Raw genomic sequence first — 26,462 nt, forward strand, 5'->3', positions numbered from 1 at the left:
AGAGATCTACATGGAGAAACCAGAAGGACTTGATGCTCCAGCTAGTAAAGTTTGTAAACTTATTAAGTCTCTATATTGACTTAAGTAGGCACCAAAACTCTGGCATGAGAAATTCGATGGGGTTGTTCGCAACAATGGGTATCAAGTCAGTGAATCTGACAAGTGCCTACACATCAATATCGCTGAAGAAAGGTGGTGGTCATCTGCATCTATATGGATGATATGCTCATTATTAGAAGTGATTTGGAGATAGTAATATCTACTAAGAAATTTCTTTCAGCACATTTTAGCATGAAGGAGCTTGGAACTGTGGACGTGATTCTTGGAATCAAAATCATATACGCTGAAGATGGAATTAGGTTGTCCCAATCTCATTATGTCGAGAGCATGCTAAGAAAGTATGGCTACAACGGCTTGCCAGAACTATTAGTGTCATACGATTATAATAAGAAGCTTCGACCTGACACTGGAAAGACTAGTAGAGTAGCTAAAGTACTCAAAGATCATTAGGAGTCTCGAGATTAATTTGTTTGATGGGCTTTGGGCTTCCAAGCTCTTTTATTTCACTTAAGAATAAAGAGGAATCTTGGCTGAGTTTCTTGGATGTTTTGGGACATTTGGGCTTTTGGCCTTCAAAATTCAAATATTTCACTTTGGCTTCTTGAATTTCTCTTATTTCTTCATTTACTCAAGGGCCTCTGTTGAGAGATGGGATTTTTGGGATTTATTCTTCATTAACCTGTAATTAAAGATAAAAGCAATTATTAGTGGTATATTTATTCATATAAAATAGATAATGAGGTTATAAAATTGTAATAAAAATATGATTATCAAATATCCCCACACCTAAACTTTTGCTAGTCCTCTAGCAAAGAAAATAAAAAGAAAACCCTAACTTACTTTCGCAGGAATCGCGGTTGTATTTAGCGCATACAACAAGCCTTTAAACCCCTAGGTTACCCTAGTGAACGAGTTATGGTCTCGTGAGGGTTTACAGTGAATATACCCACAAAATTCGGTCAACTTGCCAAGTTAAATAAGTCAGTAAATAACAGATTTTCCTTGATATATTTAGACATTCTAATTGAAGCTAGTTAATAATCAAGAAAACGTTTTTATATATAACTCCAATGTAAATCCCCTAGAAAATCTTTTTCATTATAGCAATACAAAACCAAGTCAAATCTTAGAAATTTAATTAAAAAGTTTTGAAAAGAACATGCCAACTCTTTGTTTTAAATAACTTTCAAGTCTCTTGATCAAAAATTGTTTTTCAAGACCATATATACAAAACAACAATATATATATAAAAACAATGGTTAGTGTTATATATATATATATATATATATATATATATATATATATATATATATTTCACTCTCTAATTCTTGGTGATTGTTTTCTATTTTAACGGGCTTTCTAAGTGACCATTTAACGAGTTTTGGGCCAATGAATCCCAACCCAATGTTTAAGAGTTTTTTTTTTGGGGGGGCCCTTTTTTCGCACTCTTCTTTTATAAGGTTAGTTTTTTTTTAATATATATATGTGTAAGTATATATAGTCTAAAAAAAAATTGTGTAAATCAAGATAACTTGAAAAAATATTTTCAACTCTAAGTTAGGCATGCAAAAATTTCGTTATTTTTAATTAAAAATCTAAGGTAAGACTTAAGTAAGATATACTAGTTGAAAAATCATTTCTTAATAATTTTATTTGGAGTTATCATAAAAGGTGAACTTGAATATGTCACTAACTAAGAATTAGAAAATTTAAAATCTATCAATTTGATCAATTATTACTTAACTCTATTAATTTGGCAAGTTATAATATTTTTATTTTTATTTTTTTAACAAAAAGAAAGAAAAATATAACTAAAAAGGTAAAATAAAGAGAAAAATATGTATTTCTCACCCCACACCTAAATTTTGTATTGTCCTCAATGCAAATTCGCTGAAGCACAAAGTAAAGCAGATAAAATTGAAGAACTTATAGTTATTCGGTTGACAATGATGATAAGGATCTACAATTACTGTTAGTATGAGGATGAAGAAATCAAATAAGAGGAAAATTTTTTTTTTTTATTTTTTTGTTTTTTTTTTGTTTTTTTACAGATAATGAGGTTCATGAAGAACCAACACCTCTTCCTCTCCGAGCGTAGAAAATTCTAAAAATGGTTTCAGACGTTGACCATTTATTTTAAAAATATTACCATTTTTAGGATTTTCTATCTCGACAGCTCCATATGGAAAAACTTGTTTAATAAAAAATGGACCTGTCCATCTTGATCTTAATTTTCCCGGAAAAAAAATATAATTTTGAATTGTACAATAAAACTTTTTGTCCTGGAGAGAAATTTTTTCGTAAAATTGATTTATCATGAAAAAATTTTGTTTTCTCTTTGTAAATTTTTGAGTTTATGTATGCATCATTCCGAATTTCTTCCAACTCATTTATTTGGAGCAACCTATTCTTACCTGCTGAGTCTGAGTCAAAATTTAACTGTTTTATTACCCACATTGCTCGATGTTCTAACTCTACTGGTAGGTGACAAGCTTTCCCGAATATCAGTCTGTATGGTGACATCCCCAAATTAGCCTTAAAAGCTGTTCTATATGCCCACAAAGCATCACACAATTTTAAAAACCAATCTTTTCTGTTATGATTAACTATTTTTTCTAAGATTTGTTTGATCTGCCTGTTTGTGACCTCTACTTGTCCACTATTTTGAGGGTGATAAGGAGTTGACAATTTGTGTGTGATTGAATATTTCCTCATCAAAGCCTCGAAAGAACGGTTATAGAAATGTGTACCGTTATCACTGATGATCGTTCGAGGTACTCCAAACCGGGCAAAAATGTTCTCTTTCAAAAATTTGACAACGACCTTATTGTCATTAGTTTTGCAAGCTACCGCCTCAACCCATTTTGACATGTATTCAACGGCTACTAGAATGTAGACATTTTCAAAGGAATTTGGAAATGGTCCCATAAAATCGATACACCACAGATCAAAAAGTTCAACGGATAAGATGGGTTGTAGGGGCATCATATTTTTTCTAGTGACCTTTCCTAAAAGCTAACAGCGGTTACATGTTTTACAAAACTCGAATGAATCCTTGAAGAGAGTGAGCCAATACAGCCCAGATTGGAGAACTTTTTTAGCTATTTTTCTCGGGCCAAAGTGACCCCCACAGGCTTGCTCATGACAAAAGGATAGAACACTCCTAGTTTCTTCAGTGGGAACACACCTCCTAAAGATCTGATCAGGACAGTATTTGAACAGATATGGATCATCCCAGTAAAAGTATTTTACTTGGGAGAGAAAACGGGATCTATCCTGTTTGGACCAATGAGAAGGGATCTGGTTCATGACTATGTAGTTCACAATGTCAGCGAACTAGGGAACAGATTGGATTTCTAGGAGTTTTTCATCTGGAAAATGTTCATTGATTAGGACGGTTGATGTTGGTGCATTTGGGAGTCGAGAGAGGTGATTTGCTATGGGGTTCTCTGTTCCCCTTCTATCAAGAATTTGAATGTCAAACTCTTGAAGAAGGAGAATCCATCTAATGAGCCATGCTTTAGCATCCTTTTTGGTCAAAAGATACTTTAGTGCGGCATGATCTGTGAAAACTTTGGTTAAGGAACTGATGAGGTAGGACCTGAATTTTTCTAAGGCAAAGACTACAGCTAAAAACTCTTTTTCTGTGACAGAGTAGTTTTGTTGGGTATCATTCAGAGTCCTACTGGCGAAGTAGATCACATGTGGTTTTCCATCAAACTGTTGTCCTAAAACAGCACCGATCGCAGAATCAGATGCATCACACATCAGTTTGAAGGGTAAGGTCCAGTCTGGTGCATGAATGATAGGAGCTATGGTTAGCTCCTTTTTCAGATATTCAAAAGCTTTGAGGCAGTCGGGAGATGAATGATAGGAGCTATGGTTAGCTCCTTTTTCAGATATTCAAAAGCTTTGAGGCAGTCGGGAGAGAAGACAAATGATGTATCCTAAAGCTTTGAGGCAGTCGGGAGAGAAGACAAATGATGTATCCTTGGCTAAGAGATTGGTCAAGGGTCTAACAATCTTGCTGAAATGCTTGATGAAACATCGGTAAAAACCAGCATGACCAAGAAATGATCTGACATCTTTGACAGTTTTGGGAGGAGGGAGATTGGAAATGAGATCTACCTTAGCTTTGTCCACTTCGATTCCCCTATTGAAAACTACATGTCCTAAAACAATGCCTTGTTTGACCATGAAATGACATTTCTCCTAATTGAGAGTCAGATTTTTCTCCCTACACCGTTCTAGGACTAGTTTAAGATGATGCAAACATTGGGAAAATGTGTCACCAAAAATAGAAAAGTCAACCATAAAAATTTTGAGAAATCGCTCTACCATGTCGGAAAAGGCATCGATGCCTGCCCTTCTCCTATTGCTGTCCGCAGAGTTCCTCTTCCATGGGATTTTGGACTTGGATCTTGGGCTTTTGGGCTTCTTGATTTCTTCATGCATTTATTTTGGGCTTTGGCATTTCTTGGGCTTTTTTCTTTTTCTTAGCTTGGGCTTTTGGATAATTTGGAAATTGATTTTCCAATTGGCTTCATTTCTTCATTTAATCAACGGGTTTTTGTTGAGAGATGGGAGTTTGAGATTTATTCTTCATTAACCTGCAATTAAACATAAAAACAGTTATTAGTGGTATATTTATTCATATAAAATAGATAATGAGGGTAGAAAACTGTAATAAAATGTGATTTATCAACCTATTCTCTCTTAAAACAGCTAAGAGAGCTTCCTTTTGACTGGTAGTCAACTCAGAAGAAATGATAACTGGTAAAGATTTGTTCTCCCCTAAGTAGGCATACTCTAGATTTTCGGGTAGAGGTTTGAGCTCTAACTTAGGGGGTTCCTCCATAGATGGGCGAAGCTGGACTCGGGGTTCTATCTCCAAAGGTTCTCGTTGCCAGCCAACAGTAAAAACATGATTGATCAGCGGTTCTATCTCTAGTTCATCATCAGAAAACTCCTCAATCATTAAATCAGATGCATTTGAATCAGACTCACACTCTCCCTCTTGTTGTTCACTGGATATTCCTTGAATAAAATTCACTTCCATGTGTTCATCAGATGGATCACTAGGCTGCCTTCCTAGGTTGAAGATATTGAGGTCAACAGTCATATTCCCAAAAGATAGTTTCATCTGAACGGTTCTACAATTTATCAAAGTATTTGAGGTGGCTAAGAACGGTCTTCCTAGAATGACGGGGATTTGACTTTTGAGATTGGAAACAAGCTGCGATTCCAAGATAATAAAATCAACAGGGAAAATGAACTCTCCAATTTTGATCAGAACATCCTCTACCTCTCCTTTGGGAATTTTTACAGATCTATCAGCTAACTGTAGAGTGCATCTTGTCGGTTTAAGTTCTCCTACACCTAGTTGTTGATAGACTGAATAAGGAAGGAGGTTGACACTGGCTCCCAAGTCTAGAAGTGCCTTATCAATGTGAGTGTTACCTATGACGCATGGAATTGTGGGACAACCAGGGTCCTTGTATTTCAACGGCATGGGTTTCGAAAAAATTTCACTGAGGTTGGCAGCTAAGAAGACTTTCTTGGGGACATTGGTGGTTCTTTTCTTAGTGCATAAGTCCTTCAAGAACTTTGCATAAGAAGGGATTTGTTCGATTGCATCTAGGAGAGGGATGTTGATCTTGATCTGTTTGAATGTTTCTAGGATTTTCTCAACCTGCGGTGAGTTTTTTCTAGGTTTGAGTCTATCTAGAAAGGGGGCAACGGGCCTATACCTATCTAGATCAGGCTCAATCTCAAGTTCTGCATTTTGGTCATCGGAAGGAATTGCTTCATCAGAAGGAGTGTGTTGGATGGGAGAAGGGGTTTGATCCGGTGGCATTCTAACTTGATTGTCTATTTGTTTTCCTGATCTCAGAGTGTGAATTGCATTCAATTGGGCTGGATTGTTGGAACTGGATCCAGTGTCTTTAGGGTTAGCAACAGGTTGACTTGAAAATTTTCCTTTTTCTCTCTCACTCACGGCAGCGGCTAGTTGCCCAAGTTGGGTTTCTAATAGGGCTATGGCTTGAGTGTTCGAGTTGAGCACTTGGCCGGTTGTTTGCATGAATGAATTTAGAGTGGTGGATGATGTTGGACCCTAGAGGGGGGGTGATTAGGGTCAAGAGGCTCTAATTATGCAATAAAAATTAAACCAAGCAAACCACAATATTCTAATGCAATCAAAGTAAATGAGATAGGGTTAGGATTCGTTATCCTTTGACGCGCGATGTGTTAACGAGGTTCGGTCCGTTGACCTATGTCCCCGCTCCCCACTCTCGAGGAAAAATCCACTACACACCCGGTTTGAAAGCCGGAACTTCGTCTACACAGCTATCCCCTCACGATCTCTCACTACACAGTTGAACTCAACAGATCACACTCCCTCACAGTTGATCTACACAAGATCACACTTACGCAGCAGTAGAAATGATGCAAGACTCTCTCTTTACAGGTCCCTATGGCAAAGAGAAAGAATACTGAAGCTGGGAAGTGAACACACACAAAAACACAGAGAAAAACAGAGTTTGAAAATTTTTCTCAGAAGACAGCGTCTCTCTGGTTTTTTAGCAGAAGTTAGGGCAACTAGGAAGAAGAAGAAGTCTGAGTTTAAATAGAAAAGATTAATCATTTTAAAATCACAACCCAATCTTCCCAATTAAGAAAATAATCTCCTACACAGACTGTGCCTCAGACTGTGCCAAACACGGTTAAGTGAAAGCACAGTAAACAAGGCAAACGACCGTTTGAAAAAAAGTCTCGGTTGCGAGCAGGTCTGAAAACAAAGAAACAAACAGAGACTTCATCGGTCGACCGGTGCGGTCGACCGATAGAAAAATCGAGCTTTCGGTCGACCGCACCGGTCGACCGACAAACTCTCTGGAGTCCAGTGATGAATGATGTTAAGTGCGGTCGACCGGTGCGGTCGACCGCATTCTGATACAGTCCAGAGAAGTATTTTGACTCAAACAAAAATATTTAGAAAATATTTATTTGACCTCTGAAAATTATAAAACTTTGTAAAATGTTTTTAATACTAAAAACAAACTGTTTGGAAAAAGAATTTTGCAGATAGGTCCTCATACTTATGAAAAATAGTATTTTGTGAAAAACGCTTAAAAGCTTAAGTATGAAAACGTGTGTGTGAGTCCCAATAGCTTCAAGTGAATTCAATAACGCTTTGCCTACATTCTAATACTAGAGAGAGAATAAAAACTAGCTAATATCCTCACATAGAATACAATCTTTGAGTCTTGATATAGCTTGAGTTTGGATGAAGCTTTTATATGAATTTGTTGTTCTTGAAATAACATTGCTTCATCACTATGCCTCCTCCTCCTTTGGATATCATCGTTGTAGCGTATATTCCATCCAATCCTCCATAAATGGCACTAACAAGCTTGATAAATGAATTTACTACATTTGCACTCAATAAGCCATTAGTACCGTTAATGGTGGTTGTAAAACATCATCAAAACATAAGGGCTAACAATCTCCCCCTTTTTGATGATGACAACCAACCATTATATAAGAGAAAAATAAATATAGCTTATAGATAGGTGCTCCCCCTATCTATGAGCTCCCCCTAAATATATGCAACAAATGAGGAGATTTCTCTCCCCCTTTGTCGCCATTAAAAATGGGGTAAAGAGAAATGCATGCAAAAATACAACTAAACAAGCAAGCAAATAGAACTTTCACATATTGCATAAGCCCAAACCATTTCTTATGCGACAAAAATCATCCTCTCCAAGAGGCTTAGTAAATATATCCGCTAGTTGAGATTTGGTGTCAACAAATACTAGGGATACATCTTGTCTCTCTACATGATCGCGTAAGAAATGATGGCGCACATCAATATGCTTGGTTCTAGAATGCAAAACCGAATTTTTGGAAATATTTATAGCACTTGTGTTATCACAAAAGATTTTAATATTTTGAAAATTCAAATCATAGTCAACTAAGGTTTGTTTCATCCATAAAACTTGAGCACAACATAAGCCGGCGGCAATGTATTCCGCTTCCGTAGTGGACAATGCAACACAATTTTGTTTCTTGGAAGCCCAAGAAACAAGGGAATTTCCTAAGAATTGGCATGTTCCACTAGTACTCTTGCGATCTACCTTACATCCGGCAAAGTCGGCATCACAAAAACCATATAAGTCAAAAGAGGTGCTTCTTGGATAAAATAAACCAAGATTAAAAGTTCCATTAACATATTTAATGATCCTTTTAACCACAATTAAATGAGATGCTTTAGGAGATGCTTGAAAACGTGCACATGCACACACACTAAACATAATATCGGGTCTACTAGCGGTAAGATAAAGAAGACTACCTATCATACCTCGGTATAGTTTTTGGTCCACATCTTCACCACTCTCATCCGCATCAAGCTTAACACTAGTACTCATGGGAGTAGGTGCATGCTTAGAATTCTCCAAATTAAATTTTTTAACCAATTCCTTCGCATACTTGCTGTGTGAAATGAAGATCCCATCCTTAGTTTGCTTGACTTGGAGCCCGAGAAAGAATGTAAGCTCTCCTATCATACTCATCTCAAAGTGATCCTGCGTAACTTTAGAGAATTCCTTGCACAAGGATTCATTAGTAGCACCGAAAATGATGTCATTCACATATATTTGAACTAAAATAAAATCATTTTTCCTTTTTCGCACAAAAAGAGTGTTATCAATTGTTCCTTTTGAAAAACCATTTTCAACAAGAAAACTAGAGAGACGAGCATACCAAGCTCTAGGAGCTTGTTTCAACCCATATAAAGCTTTTTGAACCCGATAAACATGATTAGGGAAAATATGATCTATAAAACCGGGGGGTTTCTCAACATACACTTCCTCTTCTATAAAACCATTTAAGAAAGCACTTTTAACATCCATTTGAAATAGTTTAAAATTTTTAAAGCTAGCAAATGCTAAAAACATCCTAATAGATTCCAACCTTGCAACCGGTGCAAAGGTTTCATCATAGTCTATGCCCTCCTCTTGATTGTATCCTTGGGCAACCAAACGAGCTTTATTTCTAGTAACAATGCCATGTTCATCAAGTTTGTTTCTAAAAACCCATTTTGTACCAATAACACTAGCATTGTTAGGTCTAGGAACTAACTTCCAAACTTCATTTCTTTGAAAATTGTTTAATTCTTCATGCATAGCTAAAACCCAAAATTCATCATTTAAAGCATCATTAACCTTTTTAGGTTCTAGTTGAGATAGAAATGCAACATTACCACATTCACTCAAGGCTTTTGAGCGAGTTATAACTCCTTTTGAAGGGCTCCCAATGATTTGTTCCTTTGGATGATTTGATGTGAATTTCCAAGCTTTAGGTGGTTCAACTTGATCTTGAGCGTTTGTGCTATCCACATCCTTTTGAACTTCTATAGAGGGAGTGTCATTGATTTGCAACAAGTCCAATCCTCCCTCAATATCATCATCATCATCTTTCCTAGGCAACACAACTTGAGAGCCAACATTAGTCTCATCAAAAGTAACGTTTATAGACTCTTCAACAACGAGGCTTCGTTTATTGAAGACCCTATAAGCCTTACTTCGAGGTGCATAACCCAAGAAAATACCAACATCAATTTTGGAATCAAATTTATCATGGTGATCTTTTGTATTTAAAATAAAGCATTTGCAACCAAAGACACGAAAATAACCAATGAAAGGAGTTTTTCCATAATAAAGTTCATAAGGAGTTTTCTTAAGCTTTGGTCTAATCAAAACACGATTTAAAACATGGAAAGCCGTATTGACGGCTTCCGCCCAAAAATATTTTGGCAAATCAAAAGAATTAAGCATAGTGCGTGCCATCTCTTGTATGGTGCGATTTTTCCGTTCAACAACACCATTTTGTTGTGGTGTTCTAGGAGCGGAAAACATATGAGTTATACCATGATGAGCACAAAAATCATAAAAAAATTCATTTTGAATTCACCACCATGATCACTTCTTATTTTAACAACTTTCAAATCTTTTTCATTTTCAATTCTTTTAACATGATTAGCAAATTCTTCAAAACAATCATTTTTTTTTGCAAGAAATATTGTCCATGTAAAACGAGAAAAATCATCGATAAGTACAAAAACATAGTGTTTGCCTCCAAGAGAGGTAACACGCATAGGACCAAACAAATCAAGATGAAGTAATTGCAAAGGTTTAGAAGTCGATACCTCATTGATGGATTTGAAAGAAGATTTTGTTTGTTTACCTTTGGCACAATCCTCACATATGGTATCTTTGATGAAGTGCAAGCTAGGTAATCCTTTTACAAGATTTCTCGTAGATAAGTTTGATATTAACTCCATATTTGCATGTCCAAGTCTCTTGTGCCAAATTCAAGGATTTTCATCAATTGCCGCAAGACACTTCACATCTTGATTCACTAATTCATTCATCTCAAAAATGTATACATTAGATTTGCGATTAGCAATAAAAACAATTTTTTCATTCATATTAATGATGCATTTATCCGGTTTAAAAGAAATATCAAAACCTTTATCACTTAATTGGCTAATGCTAAGAAGATTATGATTCAAACCACTTACTAAATAAACATCTTCAATTGTGGGTGAGGGTTTCTTACCAATAGACCCGATACCAATGATTTTACCTTTCTCACCACCACCGAAGGAGACACTACCTCCTTCAATCCTTGATAGGGTTGCAAATAACTCTTTGTTGCCTGTCATATGATGTGAGCAACCACTATCAAGGTACCACATCTCCTTACGTCGTTGCCGTGATGTTCCCTACAAGAGATGAAGATAAAGATATAGTAGATTTAGGTACCCAAGTCTTGGGTCCTTGGTGGTTAGTAGTCTTGGTACCTTTGGGTACCCATATCATTCCATAAAAATCATGGTTGTCTTTAATCCTACAATGAGTAGAAATGTGTCCATGTCTCATACAATATGTGCACACAAAATTTCTTTTGTATGCATGAGTGTGAGAGCCATAAAACCTATTTCTACCATGGTGATTATAGTTAGCATAAGCATGAGTGGGTCTAGTCCAACTTCTCTTAATTTTTAGTCTTTCAATCTTTGATATTAATTGCTTATTCTCGAAATCGAGATCTCCTAGCAATTCATCTTTTAGTGCAAGAGAAGTTGTTAATTGTTCTAGCTTAATATCACAAGAAGCATGCAACTTTTTAAAAGAAGAGTATTCTTTAGACATTCTTTTAAATTCAAAGTTCAATTCTTCTAAAGCCATAGCTATGTCACATTGCATGTAGAAGGATTCACTTCCGGCCTCGGATATTACCTCATGTTTATTTGCTATGAAACAAATGTTGGGGTCATGAAGAGCAAGTTTGGCTCCTTCTTCATCACTATCCGAGTCACTTGGTTCGGATTCTTCCCATCCGGCATACATAGCCTTCTTCTTCTTGTACTTCATGTACTTTTCCTTGAGCTTGGGGCAATCCTTAGTGATGTGACCCGGTTCATTGCACTCAAAACATTTACCTACACGAGAGGAAAACTTGTTGTTAGATCGGGGGTTAAATTCTTGTTCATTTTTATGAGTCTAGAGATTCTTCTAGAGAGATGAGCTACTTCTCTAGAAAAATCAACTTCACTATCGATGACGAAGAGAAGTTATCACTAGCTCCTTTGAGAGCTATGGTCTTCAACTTTGGTGATGGCTCCTCCACTTCCCGTGATGGCACTTCCTCCTTCTCCTTCCCCTTGAGCTTCTTCTCGTGGACCTTGAGCTTTCCGATGAGGCTATCAAGAGCTAGAGTAGTAAGGTCATGAGCTTCCTCAATGGCCGTAGCTTTGGGTTCCCATGCCGGAGTCAAAAAGCGAAGTATCTTGTAGTTCATCTCTTGAATAGACAAGTGCTTATCAAGACCATGTAATTCATTGATGATACGCACCGTTTGAATAGACTGTTTCTATTACAAATGGTCCTTCCCATGTGGGTTGGAATTTTCCTTTCTTCTTAGAATTAAGAGGGGGTTCCTTCATGTGTGATACATAATTTTACCCAAATTTCGTATGCGGTTGGACACGTGGAAACTCTATTGTATTCATTGGGGGAAAGACCACAAATTAAGGCGTTCATGGCCTTAGCATTGAGATTGGCTTGGTGCCTTTCTCCATCGGTCATGTTCCCGACTTTGGACTTCTCTACATATTTCTTTTCTATGAGCTCTAGGATGTCAAGATTAATGCAACGAAGGTAAATTCTCATCCTAGCCTTCCAATAAGCAAAATTGCTTCCGGTGAAGAGTGGTGGTCTAGTGGTGGATTATCCTTCTAACATATGCATATTCAAAGAGGCCTCCATTAGTTCTTTTCTCTAAGGCGGTTAAACCAAAAATTAATATAGAGACCAAGCTCTGATACCAATTGTTGGACCCTAGAGGGGGGGTGATTAGGGTCAAGAGGCTCTAATTATGCAATAAAAATTAAACCAAGCAAACCACAATATTCTAATGCAATCAAAGTAAATGAGATAGGGTTAGGAATCGTTATACTTTAACACGTGATGTGTTAACGAGGTTCGGTCCACGGACCAACGTCCCCGCTCCCCACTCTCGAAGAGAAATCCACTACACACCCGGTTTGGAAGCCAGAACTTCGTCTACACAGCGATCCCCTCACGATCTCTCACTATACAGTTGATCTCAACAGATCACACTCCCTCACAGTTGATCTACACAAGATCACACTCACACAGCAGTAGAAATGATGCAAGACTCTCTCTTTACAGGTCCATATGGTAAAGAGAAAGAATACTGAAGCTGGGAAGTGAACACACACAAAAACACAGAGAAAAACAGAGTTTGAAAAATTTTCTCAGAAAACAACGTCTCTCTGGTTTTTTAGCAGAAGTTAGGGCAACTAGGAAGAAGAAGTCTGAGTTTAAATAGAAAAGATTAATCATTTTAAAATCACAACCCAATCTTCCCAATTAAGAAAATAATCTCCTACACAGACTGTGCCTCAGACTGTGCCAAACACGGTTAAGTGATAGCACAGTAAAAAAGGCAAACGACCGTTTGAAAAAAAATCTCGGTTGACCGATTAAACTTTCGGTCGACCGCCAGAACGTTGGGTTGACCGAAATGATGAATTCGGTCGACCGCCAGCAGCTTTGAAAACACAGCGGTCGACCAGCGCGGTCGACCGATAGAAAAATCGAGATTTCGGTCGACCGCACCGGTCGACCGACAAACTCTCTGGAGTCCAGTGACGAATGATGTTAAGTGCGATCGATCGGTGCGGTCGACCGCATTCTGATACAGTCCAGAGAAGTATTTTGACTCAAACAAAAATATTTAGAAAATATTTATTTGACCTCTGAAAATTATGAAACTTTGTAAAATGTTTTTAATACTAAAAACAAACTGTTTGGAAAAAGAATTTTGCAGATAGGTCCTCATACTTATGAAAAATAGTATTTTTTGAAAAACGCTTAAAAGCTTAAGTATGAAAACGTGTGTGTGAGTCCCAATAGCTTCAAGTGAATTCAATAACTCTTTTCCTACATTCTAATACTAGAGAGAGAATAAAAACTAGCTAATATCCTCACATAGAATGCAATTCTTGAGTCTTGATATAGCTTGAGTTTGGATGAAGCTTTTATATGAATTTGTTGTTCTTGAAATAACATTGCTTCATCACTATGCCTCCTCCTCCTTTGGATATCATCGTTGTAGCGTATATTCCATCCAATCCTCCATGAATGGCACTAACAAGCTTGATAAATAAATTTACTACATTTGCACTCAATAAGCCATTAGTACCGTTAATGGTGGTTGTAAAACATCATCAAAACATAAGGGCTAACAGATGATTGGGTCAACATATTGGTAGTTTGTGTAGAAGCTTTGATCATAGCTTCTAAACCCTTTTCTAAGACACTTAAACGTTTGTCATGATCAGAATTTGAAGGCTGTTGAGGATGAGGATGTTGGTTTGGAAAAGGTGGGTTAGAAAAATTGTTCGGTGCATTGAACGGGACAGCGTTTCCCCTAGGGAATTGCGGTTTAACGCGGGAATGAAGTTTTGATTTCCGGGAGAGTTTCCTTGGTTCCAAGCAAAGTTAGGATGATTTCTCCAACCTGGATTGTAGGTTGGAGAAAATAGATCATTTCTGGGATGTTAGAATGCAGCGTTCATCTGTTCTAATGCATGGTTGTTTCCTAGAAGAAGACATTCCTCTGAAACGTGGGTAGGAGACTGACAGTTATGACATCCCAGGGTAGAAATATGATTGATTTGAGTATATGCAACAAATGAGGAGATTTCTCTCCCCCTTTGTCACCATCAAAAATGGGGTAAAGAGACATGTATGCCACACAAAAAAAATACAAACAAAATAAGTAAGCAATTTAGAACTATCACATATTGCATAAGCCTAAGCCATTTCTTATGCGACAAAAATCATCCTCTCCAAGAGGCTTAGTAAATATATCCGCTAATTGAGATTTTGTGTCAACAAATACTAGGGATACATCTTGTCTCTCTACATCTTAACTTCTAAGGCTTCTAACCTCCGCATAATCGTCGCCATCTTCGCTTCAGAAGTAATGTTTGACTCCAGGGAAAGACCACTAGACTTAGACTGGGGAACTGATGAAACCCTATCATCACAGTGTTCCCACTGCATTGTTTTTTCGGATAAACTCTCTAGGAATTCCTAAGCTTCATCGGCGTTTTTTCTCATAAAATCTTCCTGACACATCGATTCTAAAGATGTTTTTGAAGAATAGTCCAATCCTTTATATATGACTTGGCACAGTCGCCATTTTTCTAGACCGTGATGAGGACATTGGATTAAAAGATCTTTAAGTCGGTCGAAATATTTCCAGAATGGCTCTCCCGGGACAATTTTGAAGTTTTGAATGTTATTCCTAAGCTTTACCGTTTTGTGAATAGGGAAAATTTTCTTAAGAAAAACGGTGACAAATTCCTCCCAAGTTGAGATGGAATTTATCGGTAAGCTGTACAACCATTTTTTAGCTTTGTCCTTTTAGAGCAAATGGAATAAATCTAAGCTTAATCGCATCTTCGGTTAATTCTCTCATTTTTATCATAATACATACTTCCTCAAATTCCGAGATAAATATATATGCATCTTCTGTTTCATTACCTAGGAATTTGGGAAGCATGTTAATGAAATGCGGTCTAAGCTCGAAATTTGCTCCATTTACTTCGGGGAGTCTTATGCAAGATGGAATTACATTTCTGGTGGGGTAACACATATCCTGAAGAACGGGCTGATTTGCCATTTCTTGGATTGGTTCAACACAGATTAAACGATTAGAATTATCCCGAACCCAAGTTTGCATACACCAAAACAAATATTTTTTTTCTTTTTAAGGAAAGAAAGAAAATTAGTTTTTTTTTCTTTTAAGGAAAGAAAGAAAATTATTATTTTTATATGGAAAGATAAAGAAAAAGAAAAATCCTAACTAAAACAAATCAAGGCAATCACTTTTCAGTCGACTCTAATTCTAAGGGTTTAGCCTAACTCAACTAGACCAGCTCCTAACCAAAAACTCCTACAGTGAAAAGATTAAAGTTTTACCTAGGTAGTTAGCCAGGTAAGGATAGTACTAGAGGGTGATCAAAGATCAATTAAGTACCTCTTTCCTTGCGGAGCGCTTTACGCAACCCCTAAACCTTGCCTTAGACACCAACTATTCTGAGAAAACTTAAACCGGTTCACTTAAGGATTTCTTGCTCCTTATTGAGCTCGAATCATTAGGGGCCAACGTCTAATGAGTTTTAGAAGGCTTGAGTTTGTGAAGTGAGGAATTAGTGATTTGTGGGCTAAGGAAAGGGTGATGAAATCCCTTACCTTATCTTGATTGGGGTTTTTCCCTTAAGAATGTTTTAAGTGTGTGCCAAATCAAGTGCTACAATCACTTTGGTGAATTCCTACACTATATGAATTGCAACCCTAGAAATTAAAAAGCAACTAAAAAGGATGATAAAAAGAAAATCTTTTTTTTTAATTATGGTCAACAACAATCAAATGTGAGAAGATGGCTCTTGTTTGAATTTATTATCTTGTTAGTTAATGTCCAAGTGAAAGGTGAATTTTATTATGGTTAACAAAAATAAAATCTTTTTGTTTTTTTTGAAAATCCTAATTGTCTCTAAATGTGAAGCTAACTAAAAGGGTGGAATTGAAAACTAGAAAGAGGACTTACCCGAAAGCAATTCTTCAAATTCTTGATCTTCAATCCAAGATTTTCAAGCTCCAAGCGGTTCCTTCACAAGAAAAATACACAAGTTAAAGAACCAAAATAATAAAATCCTATTTTAGCACCTTCCCCGGCAACGGCGCCAAAAACTTGATGCGGCATAATTATGTACCAAAATTGCAAGTGCACAATTAATCAAGTTATAGTATAAGAATATCGATCCTACGAGGAAGGTGATTTTAAGAGAATATTAGAAATGATTCTTATGTTTTGTGTGTGACAATTAGGAATAAAGAATAAGTGTGATTGTGATGAGTGATTGTTGTGAATATATGCAAAAGATAATAAATCGAATTTTAGAGGAGAGAAGAAAAAATCAAAGAATAAATGAAATCACAAGGCAAGAAAGATGAATGAATAAAATCAAGAAATAAAACCAATAATGAAAAGAAAATTTACGAAAGTCAAGATGGAGGATTCAAAAGAGGTAAGAAATCTAGAATATAATCCACTAACCAATTTCAATTACAAAATACAAACTATTCTCTTTTTATCATATTTTAACTTAGATTTATTAAGCATAGATTATCAAATCATTTAAGATAAGCATAACCTATCAAATTATCATCTAAGTCAAAATTACTATTCATGATAAGAATAACAACATGATAATAATCCTAGAATTCATAAGCATAACCTATCAAACCATTTAAGATAAGCATAGATTATCAAATTCTTCTTCTACCGATTAGTTCTCTAGTTGATTATCCTAAACATGAACATTTTAAGTGCAAGAGAATAATTCATACAATCTAAACTATGAACAAGAAATAAATCTAACTACAAAGAAAATAAAAATCTAAACTACAAAATATATTACAAAAATTAAATGCAAGAAAATAAATCTATTCTACAAATTAAAGTGTAAAAAGAAATAAAAAGACAAAAAAATAAATATACACTACAAGCATGAATTTAAATCTAACTAATAAGCAATAATAAAGAAATTACTAAAAAAATAAAAGAGAAAAGAAATGTAAACCTTCAAATTGCACTTCATCTCCATCCTCATCATTCAACAAAGAGGAGAAAGAACAAATTTAAAGAGGAGAAAAATTATTTTTATTAATTACAACTAAAGTTATAATTTTTGGAAGACCTTCTCAATTAAGAGTAGCCCTCCTCTCCAAAAGGAGTTACAAAATTTTTCACACCCTTAACCCCTCACTCTCTACCCCTATTTATAGTAATCATCAATGAATATGAACCATTGGATTTGTCTTGAGCCCCAAGCAAAGAAATCTCCACCTTTGAATTTGCTTTTTGTTCTTCTCTAGCCCAACATCCATATGATTTTGAAAAGAAAATGAAAGTCCAAATATTGCTGCAGGTCCGGCCCAATTAAAATCCAACTCTCTAAGTCAAGTCCGGTCTTGTGAGCTCCAATTGATTTTCAAAATCAACTCTGCACATTTGTTTTTCGGAATCAACTCTACAGCAAATCAAAGTTCGGCCCATTCATGTTAAAAGCCAATTCTGCAGCAGTCCAAAGTCCGGCCCATTCATGTTAAAATCCAATGCATGTGATTAAAATCCAAAAGCCTAAGTCCGGTCTTAGAATTCTGCAGCCGGTCCATGAAGAATCCAAAAGCCTATTCAATTTTCTGCAGCAACCGGTCATGGAGATTAATTTATTTGATGGGCTTTGGGCTTCCAAGCTCTTATATTTCACTTGAGAATAAAGAGGAATCTTGGCTGAGTTTCTTGGATGTTTTGCGATATTTGGGCTTTTGGCCTTCAAAATTCAAATATTTCACTTTGGCTTCTTAAATTTCTCTTATTTCTTCATTTACTCAAGGGCCTTTGTTGAGAGATGGGATTTTTGGGATTTATTCTTCATTAACCTATAATTAAAGATAAAAACAATTATTAGTGGTATATTTATTCATATAAAATAGATAATGAGGGTATAAAATTGTAATAAAAATCTGATTATCACTTCCCTTTGAGCTTCTTCTCATGAACCTTAAGCTTGCCAATGAGGCCATCAAGAGCTAGAGTAGTAAGATCATGAGCCTCCTCTATGGTCGTAGCTTTGGGTTCCCATACCGGAGTCAATGAGCGAAGGATCTTGTAGTTTGTCTCTTGGATAGTCAATTTCTTGTTAAGACCATGCAATTCATTGATGATGTTAGTAAAACGAGAAAACATAGTATCAATGGATTCATTAGGAAGCATTTTAAATAACTCATAATCATGCATAAGCCCACTAATCTTAGACTCGTTAACTTGGGGGGTTCCTTCATGTGTGATACATAATTTTACCCAAATTTTATGTGCGGTTGCACATGTGAAGACCCTATTATACTCATTGGGGGAAAGGCCATAAATTAAGGCATTCATGGCCTTGGCATTGAGATTAGCTAGGAGTCTTTCACCGTCGGTCATGTTGCTAATCTTGGACTTTTCTACATATTTCTTTTCTATGAGCTCTAAAATGTCAAGATCAATGCAACGAAGGTAAATCCTCATTCTAGCCTTCCAATAGGCAAAATTACTACCAGTAAAAAGTAGGGGTCTAGTGGTGGATTGTCCCTCAAGCATGTGCACATTCAATGAAGCCTCCATATGATCTTTTCTCTAAGGTGGTTAGACCAAAAACTAATATAGAGACCAAGCTCTAATACCAATTGTTGGACCCTAGAGAGGGGTGATTAGGGTCTTAAGATAATAATTGTGTAATAAAAATTGAGACAAGCAATACACCACAAAATGAACAACCAAAGTAAATGAGATAGAGTTAGAAATCGTTATCCAAGTGACACGCGATGTGTTAATGAGGTTCGGTCCGTTGACCTACGTCCCCGCTCCCCACTCTCGAGGAGAATCCACTACACAACCCGGTTTGGAAGCCAGAACTTCTTCTACACAACGATCTTCACAAGATCTTACTACTACACAGTTAATCTTCACAAGATCTAGCTCACAACAGTAGTAAATGGTGTAAAATCTCTCTCTTTATAGTAACCCTATGGCAAGGAGAAAGATCACCTTTGAAGCTTGGGATGTGAACTTGAAAACACAGAAAAACAGGATTGAAAGTTTGGCTCTTTTGAAAATACTAATACAAAACTCAGGATTTTCAAAATGCTTAGAGCAGGTTGAAGAAGAAGGGTATGAGGGGTTTAAATAGGAGAAAACACAGCTGCCAAAACCCATACCCAAATCTCCCCAAATCCCCTAAAAAAATGATTTCTGAAACTATACTGAAAATCCCATTGGGGTGAACGGCGATCGATCGTGGGAAATTCGCGGTCGACCACAAACTACAAAAACTAATTGTGGGCTCTGGACTTTAGCCGATAGACTGTGGTGACTGACCGCGAAACTCTCTTGACTTCATCCGGTCGACCGCCACGGTCGACCATGAGCCTCTAAAAACTATTCTGAGTCTCTGGACTGCATCCGGTTGGCCATCACGATCGACTACAAGACTCTAAAAAATATTCTGAGTCTCTGGACTTAAGGCGGGCGGTCGACCGTAGCGGTCGACCGCAAATAGATACATGATAAAACTGGTTTTAAAACAGTTTTTTGACTCTTTAAAAATTCCGTAAAAATACTCAATTATTTTCTAAACATTGTGTAACTTTGTAAAATATTTTTAATACTAAAAAAAACTATCTAGAAAAGGAATTTTGTGAATAGGTCCTCATACTTGTGAAAAACAATATTTTGACAAAAATACTCAAAAGTATAAGTATGAAAACGTGTGTGTGATATCACAATAGCTTCAAATAAAATCTACAACTACTTGCCTATATTCTATCACTAGAGAGAAAAGAAAAACTACAAATATCCTCACATAGAATGTGACGCCCCTGGGTTCACACAAGGCTGCAGTCCGAGGTGAAACCAGAAATGTCAAACCTGCCATGCACCACACTGTGCAATAACATGTTTCACCATCACAATTACTATCTCTCTAGTGGAATCAACAACAGGTGTAGGTACAAAGCAAGTAAAAGATTTTATAATAAATACATGATGAAATGATAGATTTCGGATTAAGACATCTCATCAACCAAATAAGCTGGAATATAAAGTCAATGTCTGAAATGAATAATAACAGTCTGGAGATCTCAACATGTCTCAAAATACAAAACATCTGATACATGAAATAAGGCACACAACCTTTACAACTCTAGAATACAAATCTCTCAAGTCTAAAAATGTCTCGAGTGGAGTACAAAAATGAAATACATATAATAAGAGGATAAGCGGGCACTAATAAAAAAAATCGCCCTCAACCTGCGACTCTCCGGGCTCCGGGCTCGTTACCTGAAAGGGGGAGGGACAACGAGCGTCAAAGCGCTAGCGAGCAACATCACAACCAACCCCAAGGGGTAGGGCTCGTTGTATATGAAAATACAGTTGATATATAAAAATATAAAATTATTTATACTAACAATAGTGGGTTTTAGTACTTAGGAAATTACAACACGAGCATAGGTACGTCGAGAGAAATAATCCAAACAAGGAAACCCTCATGTATATACCTTGTATCTCAAATTGTAAATCCCTAAATACTAAACCCGAGGTTTTACACAAGAAACAATAAAGAAAAGAAAATCAAACCCATCTCTATCGATATAATTTAAACGTGTCAAAGCAATAATAAATGTCATGTCCAGCCTAGGTAGCTATCATGTCCCAGCTTCATATAATATGTCGTGTTCCAAACTCGGTTAAGAAACATACTCAAGGTTTAGCAATTTTCCAACATAAGACTGTAATAGATTATAGTCCAACATGAGGACTCAAATGGATTATAGTCCAACACGAGGACTTTAATGGATTATAGTCCAACACGAGGACTGTGTGTATGAAACATGGAATACTAATAGTATAGGTATACATATTCTACCCTTGTACATGCCTCGCTATACAGATCTAAGCTTGTGTCAGAAAAACGTCATCTTACATATGTAGATGAAATCATAAATACTACAATTTAATACCTGATAAACAAGGCAACTTCTCATGTTCAAAAATGATAAACGGAACCCTCGATCATATATGAACACTGTATGAAAGTATAAGCACAGTAGGTGATCAAGCAGAAACACAACAAAATAGGAAAAACTTTGATGAGTCGACTCATAATCAGCTATGAGTCGACTCATGACTCATGGGTCGACTCATGAACTGACGAGTCGACTCAGCAGACACTAATGAATAACAGGGATTGACTTAGTGAGTTGACTCATGACAGTCATGGGTCGACTCAACCTGATGAGTCGACTCATGATGAGTCATGAGTCGACTCACGGGCTGAAAACTGGATATTTTACAACTGCAGCTCGTTCATCTCGTTCTATACTCCTACTATACTGATCTTCACCTCCATAACTATCAATTCTAGACTATGAGGCAGTGATAAATTCATGTATAGCATGAGAAACGAACACTAGCATGTTAGACCTAACTTTTAACTCCTAAACATGAGTGAAAGCATTTAATCAAAATAAAAACTCATATTTGTTATTCTTAAATAAATTTCCAGATTTGGGTTTTCATCAAAAACTTGTTGGTGAGGATTTTAAATCTGAAACACATGATTTCTAGCATTCACCCTAATAAGAGCATTGATTTATAATTGAAAATAAGTCTTAGGCTCAATAAAACTCATGAAAAACGTTTGTAAACTTTTAAAAAAAACATGGGAGATGATTGGGCGAAATGTTACTCGCCTCAAGTGCTGACAAATCCCCAGAAGATGATCCTCCTTCAATCTGAACCGTGAAACCCCACCGAAAATCCTTCGAAACGCCCCAAAAACGCCAAAATCCGAGCTAGGGTTTAAAGAGGAGAGAGAGGAGGGGGCTGAGGCTATTAGGGTTCAAAAGAGGGTTCTAAGAACTTCAAAACGAGTATATATACCTAGGGTAATAACCGGGTTTGGTATAGATAAAACCAACCCGAAACAGAAGCGAAACTGGCGTTTGCACGCCCAGCGGTCGACTGCCTGACAGTCTACACACAGATTGAGGTTCGGTATAATAGCCATAACTTTTTGATACGACCTTGGAATGAGGTGATCTAAGATTCGTTGGAAATCTGTTGAAGAGACCTACAACTTTAGTCTTTTGAGTTTTTCCAAATTCTAACTGAAACGATATGTAAAACACATAAACTCTTAACTAGCCATAGATTTCCAGATTTATACATCGAGCATGAAATGTGCATTTGCTCTTAATATATACATTTATACATTGAATTGATCTCAAATCAATTCCTAGCATACTAAAACATCATAATATATTATTTATAAATGTATAATATATTTATTATTATTTATCATAAAATATTTAAATTTTTCGGGGTTTTACATAGAATTACATTTATTTAAGTCTTGATATTGCTTAAAGTTGATGAAGCTTTCACTTGTATATGTTGTTCTTGATTAACATTTGCTTCATCACATTGCTTCCTCCTCCTTTAGATATCTTCGTTGTAGCTCATATTCTATCCAATCCTCCATAAGTGGTACTAACAAGCTTGATATATATATAAACTATAATATCACTCAACACGCAATTAGTACCGATAATGGTGGTTGTAAATCATCATCAAAACATAAGGGATAACAATCTCCCCATTTTTGATAATGACAACCAACCATTATATTAGAACGAAATAAATATAGCTTATAGATAGTAGCTCCCCCTATCTATGAGCTTCCCCTAACTATGTGTAACAAATGAGGAGATTTCTCTCCCCCTTTGTCACCATCAAAATAGGGTAAAAGAAGTGGTAAACAATAAAATGCATATAATGTGTAACTAATCCAAGCAAACAAACAAAAACTTTTACATAGTGCATAAACCCAAACCATTTCTTATGCGACAAAATTGTATTGGTTATGTGGATTCTGATTATACGGGGAATCTTGACAAGCGCTGGTCTACTACTAGATACGTGTTTACACTAGCAGGAGCTCCAATGTGTTGGAGATGTATACTTTAGTCTAAAGTGGCTCTCTCCACTATGGAGGCAGAGTATATCGCATTGACTGAAGCTGTGAATGAGACTTTATGGTTGTAGGGGTTATTGGATGACTTGGGGATTGCACAGGAGGCCATCAAGGTAAATTGTGATAGCATGTTAGCTATCTATTTAGCAAAAAACCAGGTGTATCATGCCCAAACAAAGCACATTGATGTAAGATTCTATTTTATTCGAGATGTCTTGGATGATGGAGACGTTAGATTGGAGAAGATCCACACAAAGGACAATCCAGCAGATATGTTGATTAAAGTTGTCACTGGGGTAAAATTTGGTCATTGTTTAAAGTTGTTGAACATTCTTCATTGTTGAGGGCATTTGAAGGCCATTTGGTAGAACTACGATTAGCTTGATCCAGGTCAGAGGGTACGTAGGCAGCCATGATATAATGGTGCAGCTGGTTTTAGCCTGATTAGCATTTGCAGTGTTCTTCTGATGATCGTCCAAAATTTAAGATTTATCAAATGATGGACGAAGTGGAGAATTGAAGAAAAATGTACCTGAAGGTGACGGCGGACCTCCTCGACAGCGACGGTGACGACAAGGAGAAGCGGAGGTAGCTCGCCTGTAGCGGGGCGTCCAGGTAGGCGAGTGAGGCTCGCCTCGGGCCGAGGTGTGCTTCGAGGCTTAGAGCTTGCCTGATCGAAGGGCCGCTAGTATCGCAGCTCGCCTTGCCCCCCCCCCCCCGAACCTCGCCTGTTGATAGAGATCTTCAACTGTACGAGATCGGACGGCGGTCACGTGGTGGGATCCAGTTGGATCTCACCCGATTCTAGCTGGATATTGCCTAGGGTTTCCGTATTAATAGGAAACCCTGTTCGTGAGCGTAATGTAGAGCGGAACAGAGAAGAGAAGAGCGGCGGCGGGATTTTGTTCTCTTTGCGTGAGCTCCCATTTGCCCAACCTTAAGAATTTAAGAGTTAGGGAATTAAATTGGGGGAGCTGTTGTAATTTAGAGAGAGAGAGAGAGAGAGAGAGAGAGAGAGAGAGAGAGAGTTTGAGCAGTGATTTTATATTGAGAGAGTTTGAGCAGTGATTTTATATTAAAATCACCTACTATTAGATTAACATATTCTCTCTTATTTATAATTTCTTGTGCTTAATAAGAAATTATTTGTCTCGCTCCCGTGGACGTAGGTAAATTTGCTGAACCATGTAAAATTTGTTATCTTATATTTGTGATACTTGTTACTGGTTGTTGATTTGTGTTCCAACCTCGTTTGTAATTGTGTGCCTTCGATTCCGCTGTGCAAAACAAAGTTCTGGAAGAGCTTTATCTCGGTGGGAATTTTCTTCAGGGGAGTATTCCTTCTTCTTTAAGCTCATTAAGGGGTATTCAGGAATTAGATGTTTCGAAAAATAACCTGTCGGGGAAAATACCAAATTTCCTACCAGAATTGTCTGATCTACTCTATTTGAATATCTCCTTCAATGATTTTGAAGGTGAAGTACCCAGGCTTGGGATCTTTGAAAATGTAAGTAAATTCTCAGTTACTGGAAACAATAGGCTTTGTGGAGTAAACCCAGAAATGCACCTGCAAGGTTGTACCTTTCATTCTTCAAACAAGAAGATTCGCTCTAGTACATTGATAGTGATCATTGTCGTCACCGGTTCATTTCTATTTTTATCTGTGTTCTTTCTTTTTCTCTTTGGACGGTACTGGAACAAAAGCTCAAGAAGAATACCTCATCACAGTATACCCATAATGGAGCAACATGAGAAAGTCTCTTATGCTGAGCTAGTGAAAGCCAAAAATGGGTTCTCTACAGGCAATATAATTGGGATCGGAAGTTTCGGACGGTATATAAAGGAATATTTGATGAGGATAGAAAGAAAATTGTTGCGGTGAAGGTATTAAATCTTCAAATGAAAGGAGCATCCAAGAGCTATATGGCAGAATGTGAAGCCTTGAGAAACATCCGACATCGAAACCTTGTCAAGATCATTACAACTTGTTCAAGTGTAGATTTCAGGGGTGATGACTTCAAAGTTGTGGTCTTTGAGTTCATGCGCAATGGTAATTTAGATGATTGGCTGTATCCGAAAGTAATTGAGCAATTCAAACCAAAAAAACTGAACTTGATGGCAAGATTGAACATAGCCATTGATGTGGATTTTGCTTTAGATTATTTACACCATCAATGTGGGACATCAATAATTCACTGTGATTTGAAACCTAGCAACATTCTTCTCGGCGATCACATGACTGCCCATGTTGGAGATTTTGGGCTGGCAAGATTTCTGAAGGAAATTGTCAGCAAGTCATCTCAGAACTCTATGAGTTAAGTTGGCCTCAAAGGAACTATTGGATATATTGCTCCAGGTGAAAACTTCTAGTTCTTGCTTGTGTTAATATTTACACTTATTAGAAGTCTATAATTTTTTAGAAGGAGAACTATATTCAACATCTCCTGTCTGTTGAAATATGACTATTACAGTAGTTTGGCTTCTGGAAGTTTAAAATCTTGTGACTCCAGCTCTCTCCCTACATGCAAACATTATCCAAAACATGGGTTTCTTACTCATTTTTTTTTTCAAGTATATGCAATGCTTGTTTAGTCCCTCCAAAGGTTTGCATGTCTATATGCTGATATTATCATAACCAATCTATCATATCTGAATGCTTTAATTAGAAACCTCACTGGAGATATTCTCTTGGTTACATATACACTAAAAAAACTATAGATTTGGGATAAGTTTCACAAAACCTGAGAAGTTTAGCCATTTTGAGATAACACCCAAAATTTTTGGAAATATCACTTAATCCCCGACTTCTTGGGGGTTATCTAAAAAGGTTTTGGGGGTCAAGCGACACTTCCAAACTTTTCTTGCAGTTATGTCAAAATTGGCCAAACTTCTTTGTGGTTTTGTGATATTTTCTCAGTTATTTAATCAGAGAAATATATTGGATTAAGGCCCACTAACTTGCATGTATCCTGAAACAGAGTACGGTGTGGCAAATGAAGCTTCAACTGCTGGAGATGTATATAGCTATGGAATTCTTCTGCTGGAGATGATTACTGTAAAAAGACCCACTGATAATGATTTTGTAGGAGGCCATAGTCTTCATAAGTTTGTGGAGATTGTTGGGACAAACCCAGGGCCCAATAGAACAGGGTCGCAGCAATAG

The 26,462-nt window shown here is 36.8% G+C and overlaps 1 pseudogene; it reads left to right on the forward strand.

Annotated features, from left to right (window-relative positions):
• The first annotated feature begins 213 nt into the window (after nt 1-213).
• On the forward strand, nt 214-26,462 carry LOC109827079 (annotated as a pseudogene).

Source organism: Asparagus officinalis, unplaced genomic scaffold, assembly GCF_001876935.1.
Source record: "Asparagus officinalis unplaced genomic scaffold, Aspof.V1 AsparagusV1_Un16, whole genome shotgun sequence".
Classification (NCBI taxonomy): domain Eukaryota; kingdom Viridiplantae; phylum Streptophyta; class Magnoliopsida; order Asparagales; family Asparagaceae; genus Asparagus; species Asparagus officinalis.